Below are 12,711 nucleotides of genomic sequence, written 5' to 3'. Positions count from 1 at the left end.
TATGTACCTTTTTTGCTGTTTGTTTGGGTTTTTTTTAATTTTTATTTTTAAATATAAGTTTTCATGCTGAGCTGGAGAGCACCAACACTTTATGGCTTCCATTAACACTTACAAAGTGAGGGTCAGTTTGATCCTAAACACAAAAATGTGCGAGTAAGTCCACAGACTTTGACTGCAAGAGATGTGTTGAGTGTTTTAGTGCTCTTACCCAACACATTTTAAGACCAGCAGCACAGATGGAGACCAGTCAGTATACAAAGAAACACAACATTTTCATTATTTGAAGCCATATTAAGAGTTCTGTTTAGACACATAAGTAGATGTAAGACTTCCATAAACATATGATCAAACCAAAGATGTGTGAGGCTTGATTAGATCTATTTAATTGCTTATTGCTTTTTGTAAATTGGTAGCCTATCATATCAAGGTTCCTTTGTGTTTTAATACTTCACTTTAAAAGATTTTTGTAGTTTAATATTACAGACCAGTTGGAATTTTTTGGGGGGGCAGAGTTTACAGGTGAAGGCAAATGCCTTCATGTTTGACATGCTGTAAAAAGTAATTTCTATGTTTTAACAACAATTATGATTTTTTTCTATAACCATATGTAATATAAATGGACTTTATTTTACACAAAAAACAGAAGAGCTTACAGCGAGTTATGTTATATAAACTAGTTCTGGGTTTTTAGACTTCTGTGATTTGATTTACTTTTTCAGTTGTTTAAAAATAAAAGAACCTATAAAGATTGAATTGTAGGAATGTATTTTGCTTCTCATTTGAAAATAGGCCTTGAAAATCACTGTTCATTATTCTAATAATGAAATTAAATTAGGTTTCTTTCTAAATGTTAGCGCAATTAACATCTTAAAATAGGGCTACAGCACCATCTTGTGGAAACCTTTATAAATTCATCAAAGAAGTAAAAATTAGTATTTGTCTGCTTTAAGTGGCTATGATCAAATATTTTGAATTGACTCTCTTATTTTTCCTTTTTGTCTTGAAGTCAAAGATGCTTTAATGTTCAGTAAGATCTTTATTCTCTGTGATATTTGGTAAAGTTTGTGGCAGGAATGAGAGGAATGGCTTGTTTATTGATGTCATGGCAAAAATGAGAAGTCAGTATACTTGATTCATGTTACAGAAGCTTATCATTGAATGTATCTGGGGAATGCAGCAAGTGTTAGAAAAAGCTCTTTCTCTGTGTGTGCAATTCAGTATCATCTCTATTTAGTGCTATACAATTGAAAATCCCAAGTTGTTCAGTTATTTACTTCTTCCAGCAACTTACATAATACTGGAAAGCTAAAATCAAGGATACAGACAAACTGAAGCTTGAGCAGTGCATTATTGTCTTGCAAAGGTTAATTTTTCTGGAGAAAGGGGAAAGTGAGATGATCAAAATATATTAGAAGCTACTAATCATGGAAATTATTTAATTACTTTGTATTACACATGCTTAAAATTCTTTACTAATCACTAGTGAACAGGGCTTGAAACAGCTTTTTCTATCAGCTACTTGTTTTGACAGGTTAGGCATCATTGCAAACAAGTTTCACTTGTAATATATTCTACCTTAAAATTATTCATTTGCTAATTATTTACCATTATCTTTGCAAACACTTTTTGCCACATGTAGTTTCTCTTCAGTTTTTTTTTTTTTTTTTAGGATCTTTTTTAATTCTGTGTGGTGAAAACAACTTGTAATCCTCAGACAGCAAATTATGCTTCCTCAGGAAAAGTATTATATCTGCAAAAATGTTTTAATGGTAGTATTTTGCTTCTGTGATCTGTAGGAAGATTTCTGTATGATAGAGATCTGTGTTGTGGCCTTTGTAGGATACTGGGGATAATGCACTCTTGTCACCTATGCCAGATGACCAGTCAATAGAAGGATAGTGGCTAAAACACTTTTGAGTGACCCAAATGGGGCAAAGAAGTTGTTCAAAAACTGTGATATTTCTTCCCCGGAACCTCTAATTTCTTATTTAACGAGGAGTAGTAAAGTTAGTATCTCTGTTTAGGCAATGTGACCTTATCTGATAGAAAAATGCTGTATCAGTCATTGCAAAACTCATTATCTTTAGACAATCTAGAGCAGATGCTTGATTGGTAGAGCTTTTTATTCTCTAGAAGCAAACTGCTCTAATTACAGGTTCACAACAACTAGCAGTAGTGTGGAACACTGATGTTCTAATGCAGCATTGTGTGTTGGTTTTTTCCTCTCCCTTTTCCCTATGCAGTTATTTTAAAGAAAACTTATGCTGTATAGCAAAATCACTTGATGATAGACTCAAAATCAACAGAAATATAATTTTTCCAGTGTTAGGTTTATAATTATAAAATCTTAGCATAAGTAATGTCAGAGAATATTATGCCTCAGGGTATTTTAATCAAAGGTGAAATTCTATTTCTCAAACATACTGCAAGGTCTTCATAAACTTTCACACTTGTGTGTCTGTTCTCTTACCTGGTGTTGCTGCACTGCATTGAGTGCATGTTGAAATATGAACTGGGATTAAGAGTTAGAGAGCCTTGAATACTTTCCATGAATGCTGAGAATAGTTTCACAAAGCTGAAGTTTTTGGCAGCTTAAGGGATTTCCTCCCAGTGCTGATCATTCCCATCTGTCTGTGTTATCAACTGTGTTTTGTAACTGATGTGACTTAAATATACCCTTCTGAAAATAAATAATGAGGGGTATTGGTTGTATATTTTTGGGTGGTCTTGTTTTTTGTTTTTTTGTTTTTTTTTTTCCTCATTCACATCAGCTCTGTGGTCAGCTTATGACATTTCATCCAAATGTTTGTGCCTTAACTTTCAGTTGGAGTAGTCTGCTATGCTGTCAACAAGTAACTGTGCAAGAGGAGAGATAATGGATCAAGTTGGTGTTTTACTGCTGAAAGATATCTTTGAGTCTGCAGAGCGCTAGAAGTGAGGAAGTTCCTGTGCAAAGTCCCAATGTACATATTCATGAAAGCTTGTTTAGTATATATTTGAATTGATTGAATGAAAGGGCAAAAATGTGTCTGAGAAAAACATGGAAAATAGGATTAAGGGAAATTTATAATTTGGAATTGGGTCAGTTTTCCGGAGCTGAAATAGCTCTGTTTATTACATATGCTTTTGTTTTTTGTTATTTTTTTTCCCTTGGCCAGTTTTCTTGGATTTTGACGCATATTTTTCATATGTTCAAAAATACCTGAAAAACTCAACCCGTTCTTTGCTGTGTAAAATGACCATAAAATATACAGGCAAATACAAACCCAAACCTTGGGGAACATTGTTTATAATCTTTTGTATTGTGGAATAAATATGTATGAATATGTAACACATTTAAAATATTTCACATAGGCAATCACTGTGTTATAAAAATAAGAAACATATTCTCCTTACAACCTTAGTTTAACTGTAGTGATAAACTAGGCAATATAATTAATAGATTTTGAAGCATTTAGTTGCTATCAATATAAGCAAGTTTCACTATGCTCATTTATTTCTAGCAGTGTGTGTCCATTTGCCCCATTGGTGATCAAGTAGAATGAAAGCACTATGCCTTTCCTGTCGTGCTGACGGGTGGTCTGGCATTGCATAGTCTTTGTCCCTGAATTGTTGCATAAGACACTGATAGTAATTTCTTTGCCTGCTTGCTCCAACTGCAAAATTAAGAGATTCCCCTTGTTTTTCTCTTGAGTAAATGGTGTGATCTGGTTCATTGTTTATGCCCACTTTAAGAATTACTTAGGAAAAAAGCTAATGGAAAAAAATGTAGTCTGTTTTTTTCTTGAAATTGAAACCATCCCATTGGAACCTATTGAAGGGAACTAAGGATAAGTTCATGAACTTACTTGAGTTTATGTATTAGTGGTATCTTAGGGTCCAGCTTCTTGTAATTATTAAAGTGGTTGACAGCTGTGGTAATTTCAGTAAAAGTAGCGGTGCTTTTGTGTAAACTACAGAAAAATAGGTGATGTTATGGTAGATTACTAGCCTGAATATTTATCAAGTCCCATTTTAAGATGAGACATAACAATTTAAGATCAGTGATTCAAATTTTCTGTAGGTTTTTTTCTTGTATCACTGTTGGAACATTTCTGTATTCTCCTTATAGCCTTTTTCATGAAGATATACCAGCAAACAATATATGGCTCTAAGTATTTTGTGATTGAATGTCATATTCAAAATGTAAATATTTTTGTTTGAAATTGACTTGGACTTTGTTGATGAACTGATCATAAGTTGTCTTGAATATAAAATATATAGAGGGAAGGGATACAGTAGTTAGGTTACTTTAGCTTAGAAGGAACAAAAGGTAGTTTTTCTAGTGATTGAGAAGGCACTGAGATTAATGTTATTTCATTGTTGTTTTAAAGGCTTCAGCCTTGAGTTGAAAGTATTTTTTGTTACAGGAATGTCTTTGATAAGTGTTTGGATTTTGAGTGAGTTTTCTGATGGTTTTTTCCTCATTTTAAAGATTGACATAAATATGTGCTAATCCTGATCTAGTAGTAAGTACAAGCAGCAGCAGTGATCTGTAGGTGTTCTGGTAAGGTTTGTGAGCTTTGCTGTACAGGTGTAGTTTCACCTTAGCAATACATAAAGATAAGTTATCTGTGAATCCCTTCTTGCTTAAGGAGAGAAGTTGTCTTGAGTAAAGAGCAAACTGAAGTCCTCATAGAGGTGAGACCTTGAAATATCAAAATCCAGAATCTGGAGGACTTTCCTGGTTATTAAGTAAGGTCCACAGGAAATTTCTCTGGAGAAGATAAAAATGGAACTACAAGGGAAGTAGGAAAAGGCTCTGGATGATCCAAATGTGGGTATCAGCAGGACATATTTTATTTAAGTCATGCTTTGAAAGTTACCTTCAGAATGTAATGTGTCTGACAGCCAAGCAGCACAAAATACCAATGGGGTGCATTTAATTGAAAGTATACCCATGTTGAGAACCATATGAAATTAAAGTTAAAATGCATAGGAAAAATTTGCTGTAGTGTGGTGATCACATGCATAAGAAAGGGGTAGGTAAGTACCCATATGAACAGACCAAGCAACCTTGTGACCGGTGGCTCCATACCTAATACACAAATGCTTAGATCAAAATTGTTTCAACCTCCTTTGGGCAGACCTATTGTTACCTCAACCCTTCATGCCCTACACTGGGCACTAATTAAGACTGTCCTGGTTTAGGAATGTTATTCCCCAGTTCACTGTCTCCACTGAGACTCTCCAAAACCACAGCGCTGGTCGTTCTCCCTGTTTTGCCCTCCCCTTTCCTGCTGGGTGGGATGGAGTTGAGAATTGGAGGCTAAAAAGGCAAAGATCATGGGCTGAGACAACACTTTACTAGAAACAATGATGAGATACGAAAAACAGTAATAGCAACAAGATTGAACCAAAGGGTTCAAAAAAGAGAGTGATTCCATGCAAAGTGCTCACTGAGCCTAGAAAGAACCCCTTTTCCCTGGACAAGTGTCCCTTTCCCCTAACCTCAGCAATGAGGTAAAGTGATATAGAATAAACTCCATGTCCTAATCACACCCTCTCCCTGCTACTGCAAAAAATTAACCATGTCCTGGCTGGAACCAGGATAGGCAGCAACATTGCTTCAGCAAATGTTTTCATCAACCTTTAATCAATAAGAGGAGACGGAATTTGACAGTATCCTGAGTCTTGTACAAATCACAGACCTGTAAATAAGATGTGAATACTTAATGTAACAGGTTATCTAAAACTGCACAGGTGTCAGAGAGGGTTTTTGAGAATGTACTAGACCTTCAAGACCTGTGCTGACATCAGCAGCACACTTTTGCACATAGGTAACTTTAAAATGTCTGCGTATGTTAAGCTGTTTTGATTACTCATTTAGCTCCTCATTTACAGTGTCTTTTAGTACATTTACACATTTATTTTTTATTTTCACATTTATTATACACATTTAGTACATTTACAGTATATTTTTATCACCATTTGAGTCCCATCAGGCATGCTAGCAGTATTTATTTCTTTTATGCTTATGTATTTAAGGTCTGGAGGGGAGGGGAGCAAAGAATAACTGGTGTGGTTTTTTCTGTCTACCTGAGTGAGGTTTAATGTGAACACTTAAACCGCAGCTGTACTCGGAAGCATATGGTAGCTCAGGTAATCACTCTTAAGTCCGTGTAAATAAAATTGTTAACTGCAGCCAGTGCTAGCATTCCTAAGTTATCAGTAACTTGAGGAGCTCAGGTCCTGACTTGTTGCTGGGGCTAATGCTGAGGTCAGCACAGGCTGCAGGACCCAGGAAGTCTGTGAGTCAGAACATGCCAATCTCTGTTGCAGTAACTGCGCTCTTGCTGATAACCGGGCTAGTTTGGTGACTCCAGTCTTAACATCTTGGACAGCAGCACATACATCATGAACTGAATGTGAGATCTGAAGTTAAATGGTGTTCATGTTATGCAGTTGAATTATCTCATGCATCCCACCATGACTATTGTATGTATGCTTTTCTATGGGAAAAGCATATGGTTTAGTTCTAGGGGAACTAAAGGGACAAATATGTATATAAATATCAGTGAAATATTCAAAACATAATTAATACTAGTTTTTAACAGAAATGGTAAAATCAAGTAAGGATAACCTGAACTAAGATTTCTATTTTTAAATTAGCTCAATGCTTTCCTGTTAAAAATTGAAGTAGTATTTGGAGAGATTTAAGAAAGTTGTCATGTAAAGTAGATGTGAAATTCAAGCAAAAAAAATCACAGAATATCCTCGGTTGGAAGGGGCCCACAAGGATCATCATCCTGGCCCTTCAAAGGACCATTCCCAAAAGTCAAATATTTTTAAATCTGAACATTAAGTCAGACAATTTGGTAAAGGGTCATTCTTTTTTGTTGCTCCTGTGCAAATTCTTGCACAAAATTAAAAGTGGACTCTTACCAAAGAGACCCTAAATAAAGCATATGAACTAGGATATGTATATTCTATTTTGGTGTATTTTACTGGAAAATGTAGACAGACTTGTCTACTATAATATAAACAATTTAGTCTAAGCGACATTTTTTTCATAAAAGATTGACATTTGCTGCTTTTTCCAGATAACAGTAGCCAATGTTGTCTTATCAGGAAATGGATTAGCTGCAGCTCTGTAAGTCATGGAGAAGATAAGAACGACTTTGAATAATGGAGCAATGGTGCAACAAGATCCTTGTGTTTGAGAAAATATTAAACACCAAACTTCCCAATAATCTGACAATCAGCCTTTCTTTCCCCACATGAAATTTCTCAGACACTTAGAAATATGAACTTCAGATAGAGATGATAAATTATAAACCTTTATATGAAAATCTTGAACTTTTAATCCTTAAAATTATAGAGCTCCCTGCAATAGAAAGAATATTTCAAAATGATGTGTTTTTTATAGGAGAAATTCAATTTAATATTCATGAACAATAATTTTTATTGTTTTTGTGGGCCCTTATTTGTAACATTGAGTCTATGTTGCAGATATAATCCCTCTAATTTAATATTTTCTAATGTCTAAGATATCCAAGAATATGATCTTAAAATCTCTATAGAAATTGCTGGGTTATATTTCTTGCATCTATAAATGTGTATCTACTCCCTTGCTAGCCAAGATTTTCTTGATATCAATGAGGAGTGCATTACTGCACTCCTTGATTCCAGCTCTCTGGCTGTTATTATTAGCATGTATGCTGTTTAGTCCTTACTACATGTTCAGTTAGAACTGGTTTTGTAGCTGAAAAGGAGTTTTACTCCTCTTTCATTTCCCTTTTTGTATCTAGCCTACTAATGTTTTCCTTCTTTAGAAATTGAAGCTAGGCTTTTCTGTTTCAGAAACTGCTTCTTCAATTTATATCTGGATTACATATCTGGGGAAAGATAGAAGAGCAAGCTCATTGCTTCTGCTACCAGTACTAAAGCTGATTCTCCTTTCTAGTTTTATCTTCATATATTTGTTTTTTGCTGAAAAAGAAAAAGATCAATACTGCCCATACTCTAGTATAAACAGAATTAATTTTGTGTTTATGTAAAATAAAAAAAATATACCCCAGAGCAGGAACTTTAAGAAATGTCGGAAATACTGTTTTAGCTGTATTATTGTAGTGTGGCTTTTAACATGCCTGTTACTCCAAGCCCTTGTGTTAACATTTTTTGAATAGCATTACCCTTAAGCTATTTTTCTCTCCTTCAGTAAAGAAGAAATTGTTAATGGTGTTTATTACTGTGTCAAGTCAATCTGTGAGTATTTTACTTGCTAATACTTTCTTTTATGCCTTCAATTTCAGAAAGAGACAGCTATTGTTGTGATGGATTTTGTGTTCCAGGGAATCTAGGAACAAGGGAGGGAAGAAATTAACAGGTTCAGTCAAGTACCAGGCAAAAATGCTGTTTTTGTTACCTCATTCCACTCCATTGGTAGAGATTCTGTATAAATTAGGATTATTTTTCAAAAATGACCTCAGGGGACATTGTGCAGGCTCTTGCAGAATGTGTACCATGAGAGAGGTCATGGTCTTGAAAAGATAAATCTGGGAAATATTCCATGGAAGTTGTAGATAAGCATACTAGTAAGATTTTGACTACATTTGCATAATTAGCATGACTGGAGGCAAAAATACATAAACGACAACTATCAAGTATGAAAACAATGTTTGCAGAACAGGAACAGGTCAATAGGAAAGGAACCTGAGTATTTCCAATGTTATTTGGATAGGTAGACGTTTGCTTGAGATTCTGCATAAATCATACAAATACATTCTTGTCTTCTGTTTTCTGTTTGAAACCTGGATTCTTCAAAGTAAAGCGTAATGTCTCTGATATTTTCTAAAGGGTCTGGTTTTCCTCTGTGCAGTTTGATTCTCTACCTCCAGTATCTCATTTTTGCATTGGGAGAATCAGCTTGGAATCTATTGTATAGTTAGATTTGTCATATATCTTGTTTAGTGTTTGTCAGAATTTAACTATTTCAGCAAATTGCTTTTTCACTCAGTATTTTCAGTAAATATTTTTTCAGCATTTCTGATCTTATCAGCCAAAATGTTCATACTACAAGATAACCACCCCTTCCAAAACATTTATGATTAGATTTGGATTTGATATTTCTACTTTATAACAGTAGGAGCAGTACACATTAAATCTTTGTTCTAATGATCTATTTTAAGTTTTCTTCAGCTTTTTCTTGTCTGACTCTTAATTAAATGTTATTCTAGATATTTCAGAGAATTTTCTGAAAGAAAAACTCCCCAAATTCAGGAATGTCTACAATCATTGGAACCTCTTTGAAATTACAGACTTCTATATCCACCTATTTCTCTTTCTTTACTTTTTCCTCCTGATTTATCCAAGCAAAACAATTTTATATTTTCCCTTTCTTTTTTTTTTCCTTCCTTAGGTCAAACATTGGGTTATTTTTGGCATGTTAGGTCCATATGAAATGTGACCTGTAATGGAGAATATTGGAAGCATAATATTAAAAAGAAGTTCTCACTTAAAATTCCCATTCAAATGAAGATGTTGAAGAAGGGTTCTGCTTCTCCTTTTGAGTCTTTTGAGGGTATTATATACCTGGTGTTTATATGACTTGAAGAAAATTAGACATTTGTCACAGGAAAAATTGATGGATTCTAGGGAATGAGCATAGCTATCACATAATTGCAGCACAACTTTAAGTGCAACATCTTTGAATGGGAATTGAATTTTATACTGTCAGTAGTGTAATATAACTTATTATTTGGTACTTAATAGCAACTTTAACTGGGGGGTAATGATTTTACATTTAAAATCCCATTAAAAAGATAAACACCTTAAACTATCCGCTCAGCTCAGTGTCTGTTTCATATAAAAGACTTCCTGAATTTTTTTCTTCTTTCTTTGGGTTTCTGAGGCCCTTTCTGGTACTAAGCTTTAACAACTTGTCTGCCTGAGACCTTAGGGCTACACAGAAATGTCTGATGAAATTGAGGAAGATTCAAAGCTCCTTACATAGCTAAAATTGCATCAGATGACCTGTGAGAAACAGGTATCACTGCAAATTCAAGTTAATGTTAAGATTCTGTCAGCAAAGGCAATCATTTCTGCCCTTTCTTGCAAAGCAACCAAATAAAGTATTACTCAAACATCTGTCAGCAGAGACTTGAGGTCTAACCCTCAGCTAAGCTAGAAACCCATAATGAGGGACACCTGGTCCAAACTGCTTTTGCTTAGACAATGCTTCAGCACTTCTTTGATATATTGATAGGCCACATTTGTGACAATAGAAATTATCTCTCCAACTTATATAACTCTATTAAGCCTTGCTATTTATCTTCACATTATTAAAATTTTCAGCATCTGAGTGTATTTTGCCTTTCTTTAAGACTGGTCAAATTTAAAGTCCTAGTTTTCACTTGCAAAGCAATTAAGTATTTAATAATTCAGAGGTAAGTAGAAGCCTTCTGATCTTCTTTCTGTGCGTTTTTACTATAGCAAGCCAGTAGAATCCACTTCCTTCGCTTTCTAAAATGGTCAATGTTCCACTATTTAGCCATTATATTACCTATGACTTCATCCTCTGCTTTAATATGCATGTTTGCTAATGCAATCTTTTGTCACAGGAAGGGTTTATTTCCTTTAGATTCCCACCTTTTTAGGTACTCAGATGCTTCTAGAAGTTTTTTAAAGCTCAGGTTTTTCTGAAAGATGAGAGCTGAGAAATAAGACTTCACATTGCATTTCCAAATAGGGCAAAAGGGGGTAAGGGCTGTTTTTAACAAAACAGTTGATAATCATTGCCACCTCAACAGAGAATTTAACTGCTGCTCTTGACTTGAGATGGGATAATAGTTTGTTTACTTGGAAAAAGCATAAGAAAGGCCATTAACAGTTGTTTATAGAGCATGATGGATGTCACCTTGTAACTACTGATATTCTACTGATAGTAACCTGAATCTTAGAGTTGTCTTGGGAAATAAAAATGTCAGAGTCCCACAGAAAACATGATCTTTGTCTCAGTTCTTTTCCTCTACTATTAAATGGTGCTACTGTTAAAAAGCTTTAAAGTAAATACCTAGTTGTTAAAACTATTTCTGAACCTGAAGATGTTTTACACTGTTGTTAATTTTGTTATTCAAATTTGAATTTTACGGGTTTCTTATATTTTCTCTTGTAGCCTGTGTTTTCTCTTGTAGCTTTTTTATAGGGATCCCTGTTTCTTTGCTTCAAGCACTATCTGGAAGCTTTTGAGGACAATTTAAATTGCCAAATGCTTAAGGAGTTTATGAAATCTCTTGTGATATCATAAGACAGGATATTTTTTTGAAAAGTGAGTGTATACAATGAGAGTCCTTAATTTCTCAACCATGTAGATACAAATCCTGAGGGACCTTAAAGATCTTCTAGATCCAGCCCATCTGCCATGTAGAGGGGCACCTTCCAGTAGACTAAGATGCTCAAAACTCCATCCAGCTTGACCTAGGGATGGGGCATCCACAGCTTCTCTGGGAAGCCTGTGCCAGTGTCTCAGAGTGAATAACTTCTTCCTAATATCTGATCTAAATCTGCCCTTTTTGAATTTGAAGCTATTCCCCCTTGTCCTGTCACTACATGCCCTTGCAAAAAGTCCCTCTCCATCTCTTTTGCAGGCTCCCTTGAGGTACTGGAAGGCTGCTTAAAGGTCTCCTCAGAGCCTCCTCTTCTCCAGGCTGGCCAACCCTGGCTCTCTCAGCCTGTCTCCATAGGAGAGGTGCTCCAGTTCACTGAGCAGCCTTGTAATCTCCACTGTTCTTGCTCCAGCAGGTCCGTGTCCTTATTTTGGGATCCCAGAGCTGCATGCAGCATTCTAGGTGGGGTGTCACCATAGCAGAGCAGAGGGGCACAATCCCTTCCCTCAGCTTGCTGCTCAGAGTTCTTTTGATGCAGCCCAGCATGCGCTTGGTTTCTGGGCAGCAAGTGCACGTGTCTGGGTCATGTTGAGCTTCTTGTAAACCAGAGAAAGCAATCTGTGATCAAGGAAGGTCTTGGCAAACAGTTTATCAGCATTATTCAGGCAGTATAACCCAGCACCGTGTCTGTAGAACATTTAAGTTAATTTTCCTTCTAATTAAGTAAACCTGAAATATATCGGTGAGAGTTTATTTTCCTGGAATTGAAACATAGAACATAATGTAAGTGACTGAGTTGCTCACTAATTGAAGCAATCAGTCAAGATAATGAGGGAGGATTTTCTAGTGAGTGGTGGTGGTGGTTGGGGGGTAGGGGAGACATTCAGAAATTCCTTGAAAGTAGGAACATAATTAGTGGGTACAGACTCAGAAGGATTTGTGTTAGGTTTGGCAGTGAAGAAGTTGTGCACGCTGGACTCAGAAATTATATTTTAAAAGGTTGTTGCTTATGTTTGTTGTACTGAACTGTTTTATTCTCTCACTAAACAGGTTTTTCTGATATATGGCAACTATAGAATAGCTACTGGCTTAAAGTGGAAGAGTAACTGCAATTCTAATTTAAATTGAATTGTTACTTAAGGGTGGAAATTTTACTTGCTTGCTGTAGTTTGTTCAAGTAAGTATGTGATCTGGATGGTGTTCAGCATTCATTAATCATGTTTGCATACCTGTTTTACAGCTGGATTTTCAAATCTGTTATAAAAGTTCATTTAACATGCCTTCCAGAAAGTAAATATGTCAGTAAGTTTTGGTTGGTTTTACATACTCATTCTTCATGTAGCTC

This window comes from Lonchura striata, chromosome 4 (genome assembly GCF_050655825.1).
Source record: "Lonchura striata isolate lonStrDom1 chromosome 4, ASM5065582v1, whole genome shotgun sequence".
Taxonomy (NCBI): Eukaryota; Metazoa; Chordata; class Aves; order Passeriformes; family Estrildidae; genus Lonchura; species Lonchura striata.
The sequence above is the reverse complement of the archived record's forward strand: the minus strand, read 5'-3'. Positions refer to the sequence as shown.